Source organism: Zootermopsis nevadensis, unplaced genomic scaffold (genome assembly GCF_977971745.1).
Source record: "Zootermopsis nevadensis isolate Lab colony 2312 unplaced genomic scaffold, Znev_1.0 Znev_ptg000008l, whole genome shotgun sequence".
NCBI lineage: Eukaryota > Metazoa > Arthropoda > Insecta > Blattodea > Termopsidae > Zootermopsis > Zootermopsis nevadensis.
Window position 1 is genome coordinate 11,195,929 of NW_028259140.1, and position 23,550 is coordinate 11,219,478.

At 37.2% G+C, this 23,550-nt stretch overlaps 1 long non-coding RNA gene across 2 annotated transcripts in view; it reads left to right on the forward strand.

Moving 5' to 3' along the window:
• Window positions 1–1,341: 1,341 nt before the first annotated feature.
• LOC110830188 (uncharacterized) overlaps window positions 1,342–23,550 on the forward strand; it is a 296,733-nt gene continuing 274,524 nt past the window's right edge. For both annotated transcript variants that reach the window (XR_015534155.1, XR_015534154.1), the window contains exon 1: window positions 1,342–2,710. This is a non-coding gene — a long non-coding RNA (uncharacterized LOC110830188). The remainder of the gene's footprint in view (window positions 2,711–23,550) is intronic.

The following is a 23,550-nucleotide window of genomic DNA, read 5'->3' on the forward strand; positions in this document are numbered from 1 at the left end:
CTCTGAAAATCGAGTCATGGTGGTATTGCACTTTAATACTTCTGTTATTGAATAAATGCCACCACCAGTTTAATGTTTACGTAATTTTAAGTGTGATTCTGAAGTTTATGTTATTAAGTTGAATTGAATTGAATTGAAAATAGAGATTAATTTAGCACTAATCAACGAAGACAGTTGTAATTAGTCGAGAAATCGATCTTCAGACGTCAGAACGGACATACAATTAGGGCCCCTGTTCGAGACCACGTGTTTTTAAGTTAGTTAGTTAGTTAGTTAATTAGTTAGTCTGACATATTATGAGTTAATTTGCATGTCCTTTGATGCCGTGCGAAGCGATGTCAGTTTCTTTTAAAGATTTGCTCAAAATACGAGCTACACTTGACGGCTACAGCAGTGGCTACAGATTTTTAACATGTTATAATGTCTTTCCATGTGGCTAAAGAAGACCACGATATTATTCATTAGTGTTATGCTTTAGTTGTTATTTTCAGTATAATTCTGAAATAATTCCCTTTTAAATATTGACGTGTAATTTTATCTATTTCAAAATCAGTTTATAAATCTATTTCAAAGAAAATGAAACAATAGACTACGTGTTTAATTCTATTATCTGTTATTTTTAGTTTATAAATAATTTGCCACAATTTAATAAATTTTACGGGCAGACTTTTACAATAACTCTGCCTTGATGACTCCAAGTTATGACAACTAATTGTAATCGGAAGTTTTCAGAGAACATATAAAACTAGGCGAAACCAATGTCTTAAGGAGGATTTTATTTCAAATGCGGGAGGGGAGACTATTTAAAGAATCATCCATAATGAAATTTAGGCCTATAATTTTACCTTTTACAGATCATCTCGTTGTTAACTTGAATATTGGCCCGTCCTTTAAACACAAAATATTTTAATATTTTTATTAGGTGTACATTACAGGTTTGATTTGGAAGTTAGCGTACATAAATCACGAAATACGATTTTTAAAAAAATCAACTGACTCATTATTCTTGTCAGAAGTGGAATTGATCAACAGAGAGATAAGAGATTATTACATTGTTGTGTGGGGGAGGCAGATATGATCTTTCAACTCCAAGTTCATCCTTCCACATAAATAGCACACAGCATCAGAAAAGAATTTGCACTATTCGGTTCAGTGTCATTACTTAAATTCTTTAAATTTGTGCCATCCATTATCGTATTTTATACGGCATGCTAACTCTTTGAAGCCCAATGGTAACTTTATGTACCGCCTGCTTCAAAAACCACTTTCTCTGAATTTTTGTTTAGAGAGTGTTTTATTGGTTTTGTAGAATTTTCGAAATAAATAGCAACTACTTTCGTAACAGCATTGGACGAACTTATATTAATGCAGACGTGTTTTCTTTGAGGTAGGGACTGAACTCACTTTGTACCACTTGAATAGTAGTAAGGAATTGCTTAATTTATTTAATGTAAAAAGGTTAGGTACAATTAAGCTTGACGCTGTAGGTCTACACCGGATACCTCGTGCCGAGGTTAAGATCGCGTGGAGCCTTACTTCCACTCTCCCACACATCTTCGAGGACGGTTACAACTTTTCCCCTGTCATAAACACGAAAATGTCTTCTTGATTTTTTAGTAATCGTCTTTCTAACATAAAAATTAAAAATACATTTCACAAATCATGTAGGCCTATAAATATTTAAGGATATAACTGTCGGTTATAAACACCACGTCACAATCGACAGTCGATCCTTACGAAATTTCGTATAATGAAACCTGAAATTCGACTGTGAGGTTTTCTGTTCCAGGATATAATGTAGCTTGGAATACGTAACACAGTAAAGTACCGATTTTTAAACGGTTTGCTTTTTTGGTTTGTTGATGGATTTGGGGTCTTTCAATTACATTTTATTTGTTTCACTAGGAACTAATTAATACAAGTTGACTTTTTGCATAATTACTGAGTAAATTACCGTTATTAATTGAAATGCATCCGTTTATTATTATCAGAGTAAAGCGAAAACACTTAGAAGTGTATTTAGCAACGATGTATTAAATTATAGAGGTCTGCTGTTTCTCCTGATATCAATTTATCTCTGTCATTATCCGATTATTACTAACTTTTAAATTGCTCTCGAAGTGACAAAACAATCAATTCATTGAACATAACTGTGTTTTCGGGGAATATGTAAAGCGATTGAATAATCGAATTTGAAAAAAAGGAAATTGTAATAATCGATCACGTAAGAACACGATAGAAATGACATTAAGCTTCGAAATTGGTACCGAAGCATTAAGACGCATCAGGCTGTTTCGAAAAAAGATGATTCTGTACGAATAATAACTACATATATTGAATTATAGGAACCAGCACCAATCACTAATCGGAATGGATGATAGGGCACCCTCTGGGAGGCCTCAGTTTCGTCTCAAAATGGCCGAAAGTTTATAATATAATTCTTCACATGTGATCCATCGTCCCCTTCCCTCCGTCAGAACGATGAGGCCTCACAGAAATTCGTAACACCTTTCACAAATGGGTGGGCGTGTCGCGCGGAGGCGCCTTCCATCTTGCGTCGCGCAATGGACAGATGAACATCAAGCCAGACAGTGGACGAACACACAAGTGCGCGTTACCGGCCTGCGGTCTTCTCGGCGACCGAGACTTCATCTCCCGCCAACGGCTTCCGCGGAAAGCCCTGCTCCATCTGCACGGCCACACGATGCCCGTAAGTGATAGATTTCCTTGAAAAATTCTGTCACCAGTTTCAAATGACGTAGGCTTTATATAGGCCTATTTTTAACCGCTTTCTAATCCCTACCCATTGGTGCAGGCCGAATGTAACCAAGAAGTCGCAGTCGCAATCAGAATTTTAGTTTTCCGACGTATTACATCCCAAAACTTGCTTCAGAAATTATGAACCTGAAGATTTCCGTCTTCTGGGTTGTTGCGCTGTGTAGTCTGGTTGATATTAACCAACCCTGATGACGGAGGCAGTATGACCTCTGAAACGTTGGTTAACATCAACCAGACTACACAGCGCAACAACCCAGAAGACGGAAATCTTCATACTCACCGCTGTGAGAACCTCAAGTCTTACAATTATACTTTCATAACGTAAACAGAAGTTTATCATATAAATCGTTCAATTTTTGAGTCTGCAGTGTTCATGAGAACAAATATTGCCTTTGAGCTCAGATACACTTTAGAGACACACGTGTATTTCCGCCATTGATACTCAAATTTTTAAATTATTCCGACTCCCAAGAAGGGCATTGTTTTGGATAAAACTGCCATAATTGCAAGTGAATTTACATAAATACGCAGAAAACATCGACAAACGAAACCTGTGTTGCTAGGTCGATATTCACCGGGTTTGGTATTGAAGCAAATGTTAAATTAGGAAAAAAATAACTTTTGAAGACGTTAATGTTTAGTGGTTCAGGAAATCTCAGCACTGAAGACGCAGTGTTTGCGTAGTTCAGAGCGCAAAACAATTTTCATGTCGTATCCGAATTTTGTAGGCACAATATTTGAATATTAATTTCGCATTGTTAGGATTTATAGCATAAGGCCACATCTCTTGATAAATATTTACGACAGTTATGATTATTTGAAATCTAATTTACACAATTTGTGATGAATAGGCCTCTATCACTTCTTGTAATGTTCTCTTGTATACAAGTTAAATTGGATCATTTCGGGTAAATTTTTCCGCCTGTCTTTTACGGGGTATAACACGAAAGTCTGTTTAAGAACAATTTAACAGGATTATGTTTCAGATACGGTATCAAATTTCAATACATCGATGCGCAGAACAATAACTTTCACGCCTATATTAAAATCTTTACACTGGCAGCTTATTTGTAATTCTGAAAGCCGTTAAAATAACTAAATTAACAACAGATTTTTGAGTAACAATTATACACTCGAAACCAATTTCGGTTTTATTATTTCCAAACCCAGACAGAACTTACGTTTTTTCTAAAAATTCGCAATTTTCCTAACACAACAAAAATCTGAATATAAATCAAAAAATCAATTAATAACTGAATCCAATAATCATTGGTAATACCCTGTAGTATTTTAAAGTAAAATCCTTAGAATGAAAATAGTGATAAATTGAGTTTAACTGCAAGTTAATATAAGTTATCCATCAAATTCAACTCTTCATATTTTGAAAATGCAATATTATATTTCAGGGTTAACATGTTTCGGCAATTTTCATGCCATCATCAGACGCGACATTTGTCACGAAAAATAAGAATTAATATAAGGATTTGTATTTTACAGATAATAAAGACCTTGTCAATGAAAAATAACAGTATGTCAGAAATAGAATTCAAAATGTCCAAAGAACAAAGAAAGATTAAATATGAATATGATTATTCTCATTTACCTAAATATACGTATTATTACGTCAAGAATTCAAGATATTATTCTTATTTCTTCAGGCAGTGACCTGTTTTTATTTTATGCGTAAAGAACCTGTTATAGACGGATGGAAAGTATCTCTTTCCAACACTTCTAACCGACTAAATATCTCATTAGATATGACGTAATCTGAAAAATTAATACACTTTCCTTAAAATATCATTACATGACCAAGATTGAACATGTGAATGTTTCTTTCGGAACTTGCCAATGTGGCAGCAGCTTCGTCTGCTTGAAGGGCCTTCTTTTACAAACTGCAAATAGGCCTACAAGCTACGCTGTGTAAATGTTATCTTTGCATTCTGTGTTTACTTTGTCTTCTTGGCACCACAGCAAATATCACAGAAAAAATTGCGCTTTTGGACGAGTACAATGAAGGCTGAATATCGCTTTACGTCTCAGAAAGTTGTTAAAATTACATATTTCTTATTAACAAGTACGTTACATTGGATAACACAATTTTGTAGATGTGTAATGCGGAATTATGTTTGCCTGAATGTATTTTATTCATATCAGGAATGGGGAGGGACATGGGGTGAAGTTATTTAGTACAGATTCTAACATTAAGTGGTAAAATTAAATTTTTGTTATAGGGAAACCATTTTGAATACATACCCGACAATTCAGAAAGAATTCGAATCTGTAAAGGCCCCTCTGCGTAATATAACTATATATAATAATGACGTATTTTTCATTGCTGTTTAATGGCAAAAATGAAACGAGTTTCTGAGCCCAAAGTAGGACCTCGAGACCCACAGATTTTATTCCCAGGTAATGTCTTGAATAACATTCGCGTGATGTTCTGTAGTTATGAAATGTGGCCTCTTGTTCTCGGGTAGGAATATTAATTAACGAAATACCAAGAAATCATCTTGAATTATAAATGAATATCAAACGAGAAGTTAAGTAATGAGAAATACCGTAATTATTACATCTCACCCGGATTAAGGAGGTGGTACCAAGTCGAGGAGTTAACGATGAATTGGGCAAGTAGTTGTATCAAGGAAAATAAATTCATATGGGAATGGAATTTTTGATTTTTTTTATGAATCTACTTGTATGGACCAGGAGACAATGGGTGTATTGTGTTAAAGAATAGGCGTGTGTTTGTTTAAACATTTCCCGATTATTACTGATGAACTATTCATTAATATGAATTTAGTGAGTTGAAATGTTTTTTCTTCGTCATTTCGAAAAATAATTACAAGTGCGCCATTTGTTCAATACGAGAAAAGTCGAAATTAAGGTCTGAAAATGGTGAATCTGATAAGCATACGAGGCCTTGGGGGCGCCTACGGTGGGGTCTGTACAATCGTCGTGACGTGCGGAGTCTGGATTATGGCGGGGTTTTTATCGGAGCTTCTGTCAACATGAAAATGTTTTCACATTTTATTTACTGTTTAAGACACCCTCATACATTTCGTACTTTAATTCGATTTCGAAACATAGTGCACCCAAAATTGGTTTTACTCTTCAACACAGAAAAGGAAATTTGACGGGTCGTAAGGCAGTAAGTAATAATATTGAACGAACTTGCCTACCAGTTAGTTTATAAATATATTTGTAACTAAGCACGTGAAATTAATATATATTAGTCCAATAAACTTTAAAAATGTTCCCGATTTATAATGTGTTAACACGGTACAATAAATTTAGTCAGACTAAAATCTTTTGCACCATGCGCTGTTTACCTTAGACGCATTTTTTTCCGCGTGGAATAATTTAAATAAATTTTACTGGACAAGATAAAACACACTCACAATGATAATATTCATCGAACCTCTTTCCTGATATGACATCCGGTGGCTTCTGGTAATTCCAAGAATGTAGGAGTGGCTCTTCATTTGTATGAAGAGAACGTGGAAAGGCCTACATATTTATTTATAGACATGTACTAAGAATGTGACTGAATTGTAATTAGAATGCTATTTTTAACGGTATAAACATTTTGTGTTTCATATTACAAAATTCACGCTGTTATTTGCGCAAAATGTTCGTCCATCACATACAAGCCGATATCTGCCTTATTATCCGTTGTTTCTGGCCTGTATTGGCGGAGTAATATTTTTATTTAATGTGTTCGTTCAATTAATATGCAACTGACTGTCAAGTTCTGAAATCAAGTGGACTCCATCTCAAAACTTGCTACCAGTAAAAGCTGCATGAAATTAGTCCACCTTGCTTCTCATTTCCACACTCTATCGTCATCGGTAATTATAAATGGGTTCCAGTTTAATTTGGATTTATTCTACACACTTGTGCAATTAATTATTCTTCCTTGAATTAATGCTCTGTTTGGTCTACAAATCGAAGTCGTGACAAAATTCCTGTTCTTCACTCGCGTTAAAGTCGAAGAAATTATTTTTTTACCCAGTGTTCCTCTACTATCATATTCACTGTTTGTTTAATATACATTTCTCCAATCGATATTTCCGCTAATATGCACTTTCATTCGAGACAAACAGCTTTAAGGATAGGTCAATGTTGCACGAACACTGAAGAAGCCGAGATGTCACTCGGCCGTGCACCGCCTCATCCTGGTTGTAGGAAATCGACGAACGAGAAAACATTTAGGGCGAGATATTATATTTTCGAAAATTTACTATTGAAATCGAAGGAATCCGATAACCCGGGACGGGGCTGCACTACGCAGAACTTGATGGAAAGCAGCGGAGAACTGCAGGGTTCTGTCGAACCGCCTTTTCTCATATTAAAGTCCTTCCTGATCACGTCATTGGTCATGAAGGCCGATTGTTTTTTTTAGGAGAGGAACGACTCGCGGAGACGAAGGAATTTCTGTCTCCTTGTTTAACTCTCATTCCTGTTTGGTCAGCGGGAGTCTGAGAGAGGCTGTCAGATCGGGCGTAAATCGTCAGTATTAATGCGGTTGTAAACTGTCTTCTTATAAGTCATCAATTTTTGTTGAGGTGTCTTGAAACTCGGTCATACGAGGTGCGATCGGAAAGTTTCAAGACTGCGCCTATAAAAACCCGTACACTTATCTCAGGTATTAAATTCATCCATCACCCTCGAAGTAGTTCCCCTGGGAGTGAACACAACGATCCCAGCGCCGCTGCCAAGCCTGGAAGCATCCCTGGAAATCTTTCTTTGTCAGCCTGTCAAGCACCATCTGTGATTCTGCCTGAATCTCTTCTGTCGTCTCAAATCTCCTTCCCTTTAGCTGAATTTTCATCTTTGGGAAGAGGAAGAAGTCACACGGAGCTTAGAAAGGAAGTTGGGGTCGGTTCGTGCAAGATCTTTGAGCTCCTGACAAACGAGAAGTCGATTCTGCTTCTGGTCCTCAGACAGGATGCATCGCATGTGGAGTTCTTCCTTTAGAATCAGCTGACAGGTCCCATAGCCTATCCCAACATTGTCGCACAAGTCGTTGATGGTACGACGCCGATCTTCGTGAATGGCCTGCCGAATCTTCGTAACATTTTCGGGCGTTGTGCTCGAAGATGGTCGTCCAGAACGCTCGTCATCATCGACAGAGGTTCGGCCATTTTTAAAACGTGAATGCCACACAAAAGTTTGTGCACGACCCATTGCGGACTCCCCAAATGCTTGTTTTAGCATTTCATAGGTTTCCGTAGCCGTTTTGGCGAGTCTTTGGCAAAATTTGATGCACACGCCATTCTGAAATCGCAGGAGGGTCGGTGTAATGCACTACCAAAACTCCCGTAACTAAGAAACAAATGCTAATTCGATGATGCTGGCTGGCACACTGATTCACTATGAATGTAGGCCGCACCCCTTAGCGGCAGAAGCTCGTACTACATCCGGTTCGCCCTCTATTGACACAGTCTTGAAACTTTCCGATCGCACCTCGTAGATTACCTGAAGTTCTGGGCTTCTCCTTCTTTGAGGCTGGGCATGGCGCACTGTTACTTAACTCACTTTGCTGTGTCTCACAGAGACTTTGAGTCTTCTGAGGTTTGGTTTACAGATTGTCGATCAATGCTGCCCACGGCGACTGCCTCACAACAGCTCAGGGTTTCGCCTGAAGCTGGCACATTCGTCGGTCTCTCAAACACATGATCTGACAGAAACCGTCTGTCGACTTCGAACGAGTGTGCTGGATGCTTTCAGTCCATGAGGGAAGTCTTCAGACTAAGTCTGGCGAAACTGTTCACCGCTTCATGAAGTTTCTAGTTTTGACGTCACCATCATCTCACATCTAGCTGAAATGACGTCGTAACCGATCAGGGTGAGCCGAGATGGTCGTGTTTCTGCCCCCAAACCTCACAGCGACACTTAATCACACGTATCGCCGAACGTCCGGCCGACGTTTTACGCGAGTTTTGCAAGGATGCGTCAGTGAGTGTCCTGGTGATGCAGATCGTCGTCTGTGGTTCTAAAGGAGACGGGCCTCACCTCATACAAAGTGAAATCGTGTTAGGGGATGGTCGGCCAGCCGTTATTTGTAGTTCGCAATAAGCTGTAGGTCTCTGGGGCTGGAGAACATAAGAATTATTATTATCATCGCCGGATAAATGGCAGTCCTCCTCATTGGATTGCACCGTTTAATTGCGATACCTGTCCTCAATTCCACCATTCTGGTAGAGGTCAGCAAGGAATATGTTACTTGGATGAACTACAGATGCGATAAAGAGAATCGGATGAAATTACGAGATAAGAAGCTCTCATGGCGACGAAGACACGACATAGCCATTTTAATTATTTAACACGTTTCACAGTTTTGTACTTTTCATATCTTATTGCCGGAAGGGGATGAAATTTGTAGAGTTTTTAGCACATGTGGGAGAAAAAGTAATAATTCGCATGAAAAATTGATATCTGATAACCTCAAAGTCAATCTTTATCAGTTTATAAAAGTGTGATCTCAATATAATGGACGACTCAACACAGGGTGTAATTATTTAACATCTGTAACACCACTGGTGAGCTTCGCGATTCCATTACGACGAGGAATTTTCGTACCAGATGAGTTAAGTATTAATTACTATCAACTATTCAGTTGTTAAGCCTACATACAAGAATTTATCAAACAACTGAAACTCGCCTGTTTGTGATAATTCCGTCAGTGAAAAATTGTAGAATTCACTATGTTGGAAATCTTACGAGAAAGATATTTTATGTAGGCTTGCCTTCAAGATGGCAATGAGATATTAATGACGTCAAAGTATTTTATTTTGTAAATATTCAAAAGAAGGGGTCCGCAGTGGCCACGCGTTTTGAGACGTGCGCCTTGTGCCGCTTGGTCGCTGGGACCGTGGGTTCGAATCCCACTCAAGCCATGGATGTCTGTGTTGTGCTGTCCTGTGTACAGGTAGAGGCCTTGCGACGGGCCGATCCCTCGTCCAAAGAGTCCCACCTAATATCTACAGATCAAGCCAACGAAAAGTGCTCAAGCACTTGAAGAACGGGTCGTTCCCAGTATCCCCCAGTATATTCAAAAAGAAGTCTAAGGAAAAGTTATTCACTTGTTTGTTCGCCCCTGAAGATTCTATGGATTTTGCGGTTTCCGATACCTGAGACGGAAACTGTTCGATCTTCCTTTCCTCTGGGGCGAAGACCGCAAAAACTCTCATAACACTTACGTTTCCGTGACTCTTTCTACGCCACAAAAACTCTACTCTGAAAATTGTTAAAATAGTTTAGTGACACAAATTCACTCGTCGTTTGCTCGGCCTCCTTAGGCAGGTGCCTGTAAGAGGCACCATTTGGACTAAATTACCATAATTTACGTCTTTTAAGTACTTACCAGTCAACAATGAACTGAGTGGAACAACGGCTCCAGTGTATTAAACAACCGAAGGAGCTAGGTGGAAAAATGTTGGCTCGATGAATTTACTCGTAGCCACAAGCGATGTAATTCTTTTCTCTGACGATGAAGATCTTGGCCTGTGGCAGAAAAATAGTTTGTGTGATCATTTATAGCCCTACATGACAACACGATACCTGCTGAAAGATGTGACAGACGGACGGACAGACAGACCGTACCCATAAGGCGTTCCTCGCTTACGTAATAGAAATTAACAGTTTTCGAGATAATTCAAATGTATTATTAAGAATATAGAAAAGTTCTCAAGCAATCACGTGATAAAAAGTGCAGGTAGATCGAGAAAGATGCACAGATGACGTTAGGACATACAGTTTTTCTAATTGCATGTTAAAATAAATGTTACGAACATAATACAGTACTTAAAATAAATAAGAAAGGATTTTAATTGAAGCATAAAATGTGTTTATCTTCTTTATGGTGTTATTGGTAAAATATATAAAATAATTCTTGTGCACTTGAGTTTTAACTAAACGAATGTTATGGAGAAGAGATCTCCTTGAGAAACTGATAGTAACTTATCTTTTAAAGTCTTTTATGGAGCAGTGTACACTATTATACACTAAATATCTGATACAATGCCGTGTTTAATAATTAAAATTAATTTTTTAATCTTATGAAAGATTTTCAGAAGTAAGAAAATATTGTGGTAGCAATATAAAGTAATAGAATTTCAAACGATCTATATTTTTATTCCAAGAATTGTTTTCTGTTGATCTGTTCGTTTTCGTTACATTAAATCGCTAAATAGGAAACTTACGCTACTAAATTATATATATTTCACCACAAGAGGACCTAACTAAATCATTAACTCGTCTTTTGGGTCAGAAGTTTAGCGGCAGTGGCGAATTTCCGGATTCCGTCAGCTTGTATCTTATGTGACCATCTGAACATCATGACTTCACTTGATTGGTTGGTTGGAAGCTCTAGATGAGAGATTAATGTTACAATTATGGTCGATTTTAAGAACATTTTGAAATATGAGGGCAGGTGAACTGGATTGATCCAGATAATCCGGCTTAGGGCAAATGAGATGTATTAAACCAATTTTTTGATAACGACTGAGATGGGTATTCGAGCCCTGCAGCAAAACCTAATCTCTTAAAAATTTGAATGTTTATCGACTGCTCAGGACCCCCTCCCCTTGCAAGATGAAGACGGCTGGTTAGAAACAAGAAATTATGGCAAATGTTGGTTGGAAATCGTCATGGGAGGAAACCAAGAATTCAGAGGACTAAGATGCAAACTGTATAGAAGGGGAGAATTGTTTGTATATGACGACTTTTATAACGTTAAACACGCGATGTCTTAACAGCCTTGTATAATTAATAACTGCTGAATATACTACACGGGATTCGTCGGTCAATGGCTACTGAATTCGGCTAAGTGCAAATTGTTAAACGCGATAGCCCTCATTATCCGCCAGCACCAAAGAAGCTGTTAAAATAATAGAGTACATGATAAGATATAGATACTTGTGCACAATTTTAAAGAAAATCAAGACAATTCTATGGCATGTTTTAAAGGTCATGACCCTCAGCCACTTTATTCCTTGACTTCATTGCCGTAACAATACTCTGACAACAAATCATGACGTTCCTTGTTGTAATAATCTTTTAATATCCTAAACTTCTCATTGAGATTTACTTCGCAATTATTGTTTTTCCCTGGAGATCAAGCGAACGCTTCACAGTCGTGCGAAGAAGAAGAAATTGTCGTTTTAGTTATTTTGATCTCTTGGCCCATCATCATCCACAGTGCGTGAAAAATACGAATGAAGACATTCCTCGTGATTTTCTTAATATCTTTAAATCGAAATATTCTTGTCAAGAGACACTTGCCATTTGAAACTGTTTCAGTATCCTTTTTTCTTCTGGATAAGACACCAGTTTTTATAGTAGGATAAATTAAAATCTTAAGCCATTTAGCAGACATATTTTATCATTATTATAAAGCTTTACAACAAGATACAGCAATCTTAACTGAATAATTACAATAATCCTCTTATAGAGCCTAATTATTAATTTAAAAGTTTGGAAACCGTTTGTAAATTTGTGGAAACAGGCGACATAATTATTCCAAGAAACCTCTGTTATAAAATTTCCTATACGACTCCTCAAAATATTTACTTCTTTGTGTAATTTACGACCAGAAATCCTGCTTTGTGGCCGACGTGACATAATTCAAGAGCCTATCGCATGCATATATTTTGAAATGGCTGCTGTACAGGCAATAAAAACAATGAGACGAAACGTCGTGTAGTCTTGGATGTGGTTACTTTAGTTTCGGAGGAACGTATCCTCTCGATCTTCAGGGTCCAAAGATGATTTGATAAGAATTGTTACATTCGATATTTTTTTGGAAGTGTTGACATTTCATAAAATATTGACTGCTATTTAGAAACACTTTGTTTTCAGATTGAGATGTTAGAACAATGAGTAACTGTTCATTATCTTACAGCTGACTTATGACGCTTGTCAGCTGTTCACAAAGTGCGGCGAGATTTTACTTTTTCTTGTTTTTTTGTGTCAGGTCTGTCCAGTGACCAATGTCCCTACGCTGTCACTGAAATAAATTTGAGATCTGGATATATCTCATTGGACAATCCAAGACTAATCGTGATATATAACAGGTTAATTCAGCTGTAAGGGGGCTGTTATTCTGCCGGGAGGCTGTTTATTTACTGATTTTGTCAGATATACGAAGCACGAGAAAAAATATGACGGAAAAAGGAGATTAATACGAAACACAAAGTTATCGGATTGAGGGATATGAAATGGGTGGAGAATGTAGCATGCATAGGGAGCTGAGAAAGATGCACGCAATTTTGATGGAAATATCCTGAAGGGAAGGCCTAGCTGTACATCGGAAGATAATATTAAAAGGAATCTTACAGGATTAAGGCAGAGAGAGTAGCCTGGTTTAATCTGATTGGTGACTGACTCTTGTGAATGCGGTAATTTAACTTTCGTATTCAGTAAAATGTGGGAGTTTCTCGAGTGGTTAAGCGACTGCCATATTCCCATATTCTCTGTTGATCTAAAGTTGTGACTTGAATGTTTAATTTTCGAAGCTACTGAGTGAAGTTAGATACAATTTGATGTTACGGTTTTTTATTTCATTTGTATGGGGAATTTTGATTTGCTGCGGTCTAGTTTAGTTTGTAATTTATATGGAAATATACTGGAAATTTATATTAAGTCTAAAAAGGGGGCCGTTTTAAAAGGACCGGTACATGACACGAAATAATTAATCGATACCACTTTCTTTTTTGTGAAATACACATTTAACTAAATAACAAGAAGCTATTTAATGCTCTGTCGAGTTATCTGCTTTGCGTCAGTAAGGGTGTGAGCTACGAGCTTTCATGTTATAGCGCCATGCATCATCGCCCTGTTTATGGAGGCAGCAAGGACCTCTGAAACGTCGGTAAACTTTTATCAGACTACACGGCGCAACAACCGAGAAGACAACCATCTTAAATTTATACAGATTTTGAGCGCCTTCTTGCAACAAATTGCTTGTACCTATGGCCAAACAACTGTCTTTCGGCTATGTTATTTCGCGGTTTTACCCCTGCACGATCTACCTAAATTCACGCCAAGCACTGAGATAAACTTTACCTTCACTAAGCTATGTCTGCTGTTCCCAGCTGCTTGCAGAGATTAATCCAGTCCACAAACTTCTTGGCTCTTTCTTTAAAATCCATTTTAATATTATATCATTCTCTACGCTTAGGTCAACCAAGTGTTCTCCTTACTTCTGGTTTTCCGACCACAATTAAGTATCCATTTCATGTAAGAGTCAAATAAACTCTGCCGCCGTGCAGAAGTTAAAAATTCAACCACTCATGGCGCTGTGTCACGACGTTTACTTCATACTCTGCAACCAGACGCATACTTATGAGAATATCTAACCATGGCTGTCGGACAACATGCTGCCTTAACATGGCTCTAAACGTAGAAGCAAACCCACCAAACGAAAGACAGATATAAAACATTTTTCTTCATTTCGGTTCTGGTAAACCCTGTAGCAAAAATTGTCTCTGGTTGCTAAATTTAAAAAAATAAAGCTGCCCCACTATACGCCATGTAGGCGCTTTGGGGGGAGAAGAGAAGATATAGCTCCCACTCATTCTTGACCTCGGCACTAGATGGGGATGAGTGGTCAGCATCACGCCCCGACCGCGCTTTGTCCCCGGGAATGGACCCCCGAACCCACTGGATAGGATGCTGGGTGGGCCCAAGATCATCGTCCATTAGATTAACGTAATCTCTAACTTGTGACTAAATTACGATATTAATTTTATTGGACTTATTTTTCATACTTGGTGTTCGGCATGGAATTGGCTTTTAAATTTCATATCTGTTACTCAAGGAATACGCTGAAGTTATTATAAATGCGTTAACTTTTATAAAATAAGTAAGTAGGCTTACAGTTTATTAAATTAATAAAACATTTGTCATAGAACGATGTTTCTTGTAACCTGGCTGTCTGAGAAAAGTAATATTTTATGACGCAACAGTCCCCAAGCCAGGGATTTTGATTAGAACTTCGACTTTTAGTGCAACCAACGAATAGAACTGGGTTTACACAGAACTTCAAAGACAGACTCTCGAGGTGAAATGTATGGTGTGATGTGGTTCGCCATTTTCCTCTGAGAAATAATAAACAGTGACGTGTGTTTTGACAGAGTTTAAGGTGCGTCATCTTTCACATGTTACCACCACCCTCTTCCCTCACCACGTACTCAAACGTTTCGTTAACGCTGCGTGGTAAATGCAAAGAAGGACCATTGGCTTAGCCTCCCAGGTCACCGATCTCAGTTCCTTGAGGTTTTCTTTGGGTTATACAGGTTAAAGGACAAGTTCAGGCCTTTCCTCAGACACGACGACCCTGCGACAGTTAGGGAGGCCATTATCGGATGCTGCAGGTACATTTACCCAGGATACTTTGTGGCCCGCTGAGTAACAGCTGAACAACAACCAGACTATATTTTTGATCGAAATGGTACACACGGAATTATTAAAATTGTTACTTCTAAGACAGCCAGATGAATGGAGATAAAATGTACAATATAAGACGTTAACTTAAGACCAAAGAGGGGAATGTAGGAAAGATAAAATTAATGAGCTTGAAAAAATATAAAAATCATTATCAAAGCGCTAAACAGATGCATTAATATATTTAAGAAGCGTTGATAGCCTTAAGCAAAACTTGCCTAAAGTTGTACATAGTTTGTACTCTTCATAAAATAATATTAGGATGGTAAAGTTTATCAAGATGAAATGGTTGGAGAATGGGGCCAAGGGAAATGCGCACAAAATTTTAGACGAGAAACCTGAATGAAAAAAACACTGAGAAGACCTAGGTGTAGATGGGAGGACAACATTAAAGTGGGCTTTAGAAAAATAAGAATTGGGGGGTGTAAATTGGATTGAACTTGATCAGGGTAGGGACTAGAATAAGGTAATAAAACTTTAAATTCCTTAGTAGTAGGGGGACGGGATTTGTTGAGTGTCTGATCGTACCATTCTCAAGAAGGACTCTGCTCCGTGAAGTTAATTAGTTTGTTAGTTAGTTATTTCTAATTCATATTAGTCAGATATTAGTCACATTCGATGTTATCCAGCTGAACAAATTTAGCTACATAAATCACAGAAGTGGTGTATAAACCGAACATAATTTTCAAAGACACAGACATGATACTGTCGTACATATTGGACCGTGTTACACCATTAGAACAGAACAAGGCCATTTATACCTATACACATAAGTTCTTGACAGAGATCTAGCTATTGCTTTTTCAAAACGTGACATCTGTTTATAATAATTACCCATGAGGCTTCCACGGCGTTGAGTATGAAGATTGCTTTCTTCTGGGTTGTTGAATTCATCGCCCTGAGGACGGAGGCAGCATGAGCTCTGAAATGTTGGTGGACATCTACCAGACTACACGACGCAACAACCCAGAAGACAGCAATCTTCAGACCCATATCGTGTTTGGTCCAATATCAAACACATAACAGAGAAAGAAATTATTTTCAACTCCAGGATTATAATGACCGAACTTGGCCTAGAGAAACTAATGCCGGAGGTAAGAACGTGTCCAAGGTTCTGACCTATGAGAGCATTCCAGCCTTTTGCGTTTAAGCTGTAGACGAGGCAATTAGCCGACTGCAAGTCTGAGCACGCCTCTTCTGTCCGAAGTCAAGACTTCAGGCAAGTCTTTTTTATACGAGTTGCCAAATTTCTCTGTCTGGGGACCACATTAGGTTAACCTGTTTATTGAGTTACTTTACATCCGCGACGTGTCCTAGCGTCATGTGATTAATATTAATTATTTTTTCCATGAACACAAGAAATGCTTTTGTTACGAGCAGTTATAAATATGGTATATGTATAATCATTCTAAAGCTATATTGGCGTATTTATATATACTTTTAGAGAGTCTGTAAGCTGATAAATAATGTAAATTTACAAATGTATCCACTGAACCTGTACTTTGAATTCTGATAGTTTCAAATCGGTTTTGGCGTTCGTCAGCCGAAGGATGAAAGTGAGATTGTGTGATCTGAGTTCTGAGGCCGTATTGTCTTGTAAATGGCTGTCAATGTTTCGGGGGACCATATCTCTTTGATTTTTACGTTGACCTTTGGACATAACATTTTGAAATTCTTTCACTCTGAGCGGGCTTGTAATAAGTATGTTTGTGTATAACCAACGATATTTTCCACTAAATGAATAAAATTAAATTAAATTAAAGTAAAATAATGACGTAGTGAAGAGGAAATGTTAGTTATACGTAAATATATGTATGTCATTAAATGATGACGTACAATTAACTATGCAAATCAGTAACATATTTTACTTGTATGAGAGGATCACACCGCAGTCTTCGAAAATGGAATAAACACGAGAAAAACTATATCGGTTTTTTTACTATTCACTGTTAAGGGATGCACAAAACCAAGAATGTATAGTATAAACAGGCAAGGTCGATGGTGCTCTACAGAAATTGTGAAAACTATGGATCTGGAAGGATTTTACATCAGTACAGCCTAAAAGATGAACAGAATTAAGCTATAAGCAGCACGTAAGTGGTTGGAGCACAGTTAATTAAAGAAGAGCCGAGAACTTTGTAGACCCTTGTGGAGCGGACTCAGAAAAAGCCAAAATGACTTGTTTCTCAATGGATGAGTTTCTGGTTAAAGATTTGCAAGTGGATAAAAATTAACTTTAACTCTATAACTATACATTATCTACATGTTATCTGCATGTATAAATTTGTATGCACAATGCTGCAAAGTATTCGTTTTCAGGCGAAAAACATCGTCTGCTACAAAATTAAATCATCAGTTATATCTGAAATTCCCTGTTTGTAGGCAGACTGGATAATTCGGTAAGCAGTCAAAACCTGTGCCGTCGTTTCCAATATTTACGTAAATAAAACAACAATTAGAGTCGACGATGGCCAAAAATAATGTCCTGAAATTATAATTATAAACCACTAAGAGGACACTCTACATTGATGTGTGTCCTTTCCATTTCTCTGACACATTTAGGGATAATTTTATCTAGTATTAATTCCCGTGGTAATTTCTGACCATTCGTCTGCTTCTTGTGGCAACTTCAAAAGACAACTTGTGAAATATACATAAGCAGTACTTTACTGTTGTGTCGCGAATGTCGCTTAACAAAATTAATGTTGTAAGATAGTGTAATTGCGTCATATTGTGAATATTATACCAATTATTTGTTTTAATCCGTCTGATTGCAATATAATTTTTTTAAAATTTCCTATAATTAAGATAATAAAATATCATTCATGTTCCATATCGATTGATCGCTTTACATTTCGGAACATTTACACAACATGTTTCGGTTTTTATAAAACCATCATCAGGTGTAAAATATATCTAAGAACTTAAAACTCAATTATGATTTCTGTAGTTTTGTGGTGATGTTTCATTACGTTTGTTTTTCCATTTTGGGCGAAGGTGTTGTTTTTCTTAAATGTTATTAGATGTACATATCGGCCTGTAAGTAAATGATTGAAAGAAACACTAAAGAATTTGAAAGAATTTATAAAAGAATTTAGAGAATAAAATGTAAAATATATAAATTATAGTTAGAAAGTATCAATAAAATAAAAATAAAAATAAAAATAAAACAAAACATACCAAAGATGTAGGAGTGAGTGTCCCGATATGTCCAGAAGTACTAGTGTCTTCGAATAGGTGTGGGTCAATACTGACTGTGGTTGCTTGTGGAAGGAGTAAGTGAAAGGTGGCTGTCGGGGTTGGGGTTAATGATCTGTAGAGCATTGAAGATGGGGTTATTAAGGTGTATGTTATTATCATTTAGACAAATGTTTTGTTTAAATGTTTGTTGTATGTAATTGTATGTAATTTAATTAATTCTGGACATATCGGGACACTCACTCCTACATCTTTGGTATGTTTTGTTTTATTTTTATTTTATTGATACTTTCTAACTATAATTTATATATTTTACATTTTATTCTCTAAATTCTTTTATAAATTCTTTCAAATTCTTTAGTGTTTCTTTCAATCATTTACTTACAGGCCGATATGTACATCTAATAACATTTAAGAAAAACAACACCTTCGCCCAAAATGGAAAAACAAACGTAATGAAACATCACCAAAAAACTACAGAAATCATAATTGAGTTTTAAGTTCTTAGATATATTTTACACCTGATGATGGTTTTATAAAAACCGAAACATGTTGTGTAAATGTTCCGAAATGTAAATCGATCAATCGATATGGAACATGAATGATATATTAATATCTTAATTATAAGAAATTTTAAATAAAAATTATATTGTGATCAGACGGATTAAAACAAATAATTGATAAAATTAATGTTTATAAATAAGCAAACAAACAACTATTAACACTATAAAAAAGACACTATTGCCATACGCGTTTCAACCTCAAGACGTCATCATCAGTGGCATCAGGGAAATCAATTCACTGCCACTGATGATGATCTCTTGAGGTTGAAACGCGTATGGCAATAGTGTCTTTTTTATAGTGTTAATAGTTGTTTGTTTGCTTATTTATATCTGATACACTACACGGTATGCAAAGTTTTAAAATTACTGTTGTTTTAAACTATTATCTTATTATCAGAAAGATTAAGTTTATAGTTGTTTTTATTTGTGCTGAACAAAATGTTTCGCGACATTGACAGAGAGGAAAGTAAAAAAAGTTGAAATTCTCACTCTGGCAAACGATAGGTCTGCTGAAGACGTAATGCGTCTTACAAAAAGTGTTGGGGAGAATTGAAAGTCAGGCAGCAAAATTAGAGACGCAAGTGAAGCATCTGCACAACGCAAAGAAGGTGTGAACAGTACCATGAGAGATTCGCAAGAAATTTCTAATGAAGTAAAGGAATTCTACGTATGTGACTTGAATTTTATGTGTTTGGAGAAAGCTTAGCTTCACAGTTAAATAAAAAAAATCTGCCACTGGAAGATACGTTGAAATTTAACATTCAGACAATGGCTGGCTTTCCGTAGACCCTTCAGGGTGCTTGCAGACCAACGACGTCATTACACAAGTCCAAGTTCTTCCCAGTTTGCAAGAAAATGTTTAGACTACAGACATTTTGGAATGTCAGTAAGAAAAGAAAGTTACATTACCGAAGAAATAAAGAAGAGATTAAATCGATTAATGCTGACTACCATTCAGCATAGAATCACTCTTCCTCTTATCTTCTGTAAAGATTAAAATTTTTAATTATAAATGCATCTGCTATTTTGTATGAATGGGGAACGTGGTTTATTACCCCAAGAAAATAAAATTATTAGCACCTGAGGGAGGGAAGTCGGTCCAGCAGGAGGTTGGGGAAAATTACGAGTAGGTTAAAAAAAAATTCATTCTAAAGCACGGAAGTACATATAGGAAATGCACACAATTTTTTACTCTTAAAACCTCAAGATAACATCCCACTTGTGAGATGAGAGAATGATATTAAAATGGATCTTAAATAGAGTTTAATAATTCGGGTTAAACTCTTCAGTTTAAAGGTAGGGACTAATTGTTGGGTTTTGTTAAAATGGCAGTAAACCTTCTCCAGGTTCTATTTCAGTGTAGGATTTCTTAATTAACTGAGCGACTATAAATTTCTGAAGAAAGACGCACCTCCGTGGAGTTAGACAGTTACTCCAGATAATCTGTTTGTGAAGAAAAAGATTTGGACGACAAACGCTCCTCATAATTCTGTCCTGAGTAAGACATTGCCATTGTTAAAGAGGTTAATTTTTGCCTCGTTGCTTTTCGGCGTTTTGAACATTTAGAAATGTAAACACGTGAAAAGTCCTTTCGGAAATCCATGAGTTCACGAACTTGTTCTGAGCTTGTTCAGAAATTTAGTCTGCTGTTTGGTATCTTAAGCTCTTGACCGCAGTTCGCCAGGTCTCTTAAGACGCGGCTTCATCTGACAGTGTACTCAGGACCGTAAAATCTCTTTCAAGAGCACATAAACGTCGTAACCATCCTTAAAACAACGCGAGAATGAAGGGAAAAAATTCCGTGTCTTGTCTGACTTCCTGTAGGGAGGCACTGGTTCGAATCACGGTCGCGATCTGACAGTAGCTTTCAGATGTTTCAAACCTAATCGTCGTATTGACGCTTCAACTACATTTATTTCATCCAATAATTTCGGGCGGTGTTTGAACGCCCAACGTATCTTGTCGCTTCCTCGCTGTTACCGAGAGCAGTTTTGGGTCCAGAACATAAGATCCTCTGTGTATGTCGTCTGACTGGAACGAAGGTCATGAAGTTCCTCACAAATTTCACTCAACATTCATCAAACTTTGTATTTTATTGGGCCTACTTGCTTAAATTTGGCGTGGTCGAGGAATTGACTAGAATCTAAAATGCTTATGAAGTAGGCCTTCATCCAATTCTGCTCCCATACCACGAAGCTCCGGCTAGCCATCTCGTTGCAGCGCGACGTAGGAATTAAAAATCGCTCACAGTGATGGAAGATGCTATCAGTATGTGAATCTCGAATATCCTTACGTCTTCCACGTTTGGATTTAAGTAACATTTGGATTCCGATATTGCAGAATGCATACAGAGTGTTTCTGTCATGTAAAACGCTTACGTCCTCAGTTTGTTTAACGTATGTGGAAGAATGGAAATCCACGCTACTTAATTTTTCTTCTTTTCTCAAGCCGTTTTTCTCAGCATTTTCCAAACCGATTCTGAGGCAGTGTCTTAAGGGTGTCATCTGTCCTGAGTTACTAGTTTCACCTCAATCCTAGGACCAGCCGGCAACGTAAATCAACTTCCCTTGCTTATTTCTGTGGACAAATGTGATTACTACGCCCTCAAAATCACAATTAAATTTTCAGATAATTCCTTTCAGCCGTACTTCCTACTCTTTTAGACTTTATTTATCATGTTCATATCGAATGAAGCTTCAGTTGAAAGTTCTGGACTTTGGAGCAATAAACACATAACTGTTGTGCTTTGCGCTCGGCCTATCTGTCTTTCTGTTCCTTGGCACCAGTAATATCAGAATGCGTAGGTATTAGGAAGATGGCTGTCTTCTGGGTTGTAGCGCCGTGTGGCTGGTAGAAGTTTACCGACGTTTCAGAGGTCCTTGATGCCTTCACCATTGCCCTGATGTTGGAGGCAGAAAGGACCTCAAATTCTACAGGGATTTATTATGAAACATGAGGAGGGGAATGACATGTGTGCAGATGAATCTAACAATACTCAGAGCAGAAGAAGAAAAGCAAATTCTGTTTTGTGGTGCTACTGAAATTGTTGAGAGCACAGAAAGAAAAATAAAGAAAGGGCGGTAAATGAGGAATATTAATTAGTAGACTATACCAGGTGTTCTTAATTGACATGATATGGCTCCGGAACGTAACCTATCCTAACCTAACATGAGTTCATTAACTCAAGATAAAGATGATAACAAACATAGTCAAAATCTACCTGAATTAAGGCCGATGGAGCATTATTTATAACTTGAAACTGATGGTTAGTTGACGTAATTTAGTGACTGTAACCTATCTGTTGAAGATGATGGTGTTCTTTTGGGTTCTGTGGACTGGTCGTTAGCTGTCTGTACCGATATAATAATTCTTGCATTAATCTGAATTTCGCCATTTTGTCAGTTTGAGCGTTTTTTTCATGTCAGCTGGCAGATGCAGCAGAAACACGTGCCTAAGTTTTTCGTTTAATTGTACAATATTGTTGGTACGCCTGCAGACCGATTGAAATTTTGTAACAGCCGTTTGTTCGTAGCGCGTTGCGTGTTAGTGGTGCTATTATAATTTACGAACATAAACTTAGGATATTATTAAGTGTCTATTGTCCTTGATAATGCTATATTATCATAATTTTATAGGGAATTTGTGGAGCTTCCATAGAGTACGCCATGTTTATTGCTGTAAAGAATCTACGTAGCATTTCCTTTTTAGGGAAACTAAATTTGTATTTCTGCCCACAACAACGTCATTCCATTATGTTTGTGCACGTTTATGAATAATTTATGGCTCTGACTGCTAAGGAAAAACGTATTTTTGATTTTCAGGTTTTTCGTATTGTCTACAGTCAAATGTCAGTCACCTTCTAAGTATTTTGTTCGCCAAAGGCGTGTTACATGATGCTAAGAGATAACACATCTTGCTTACCAATTACATACTTCACTAATAAACTTCAAAACGTGATTTTTTTTGTGTTTTGGTGTTTTATACGTTGGCAGTTCTGCGGGCACCAAATGACATTATTGTAAACACGCCGCGATCCTTCCAATGTTACCAAAATTCACTTTCGAATTAATATTAAATGAATTTTAACTGCTAACTTCGGGTTTCTAATTGTTTTATGCAGCAAAAAGACGGCTTTAAACGTACTAGACAATTCTGTTTATTTACTGTTTATTTTCTCGATTTTGGGTAACTTAAAACCTTAAGGTGGCATTATTTGATTACGTAACCGCATACAACTTGGCATGTTGGTGAACTCAGAATTATAGGAAATTGATAGAGATTCTACTAGTCACTAAAAATGTGTTTGACTATGGACTCAATTGCACGACTTGAACTTCTGTCTAGTTCTGAAGCCTGAGGTATATTTTTCAGCAAGGCGTGGCCAGACAGACTTCCATTGCGACCGTTACGGTCGTTCATACGTCAGTCTGTCCATTCCCACACGCCTATCCCCCTAAAGTATAATTATTTTTAATTTCATTTTGGTCTTCTTTGTATGATCTCGGACTCTAATAACGGTCTTTATGGACTTAACTGTGTGTTGTAATGGTTATCCGTCGTACAT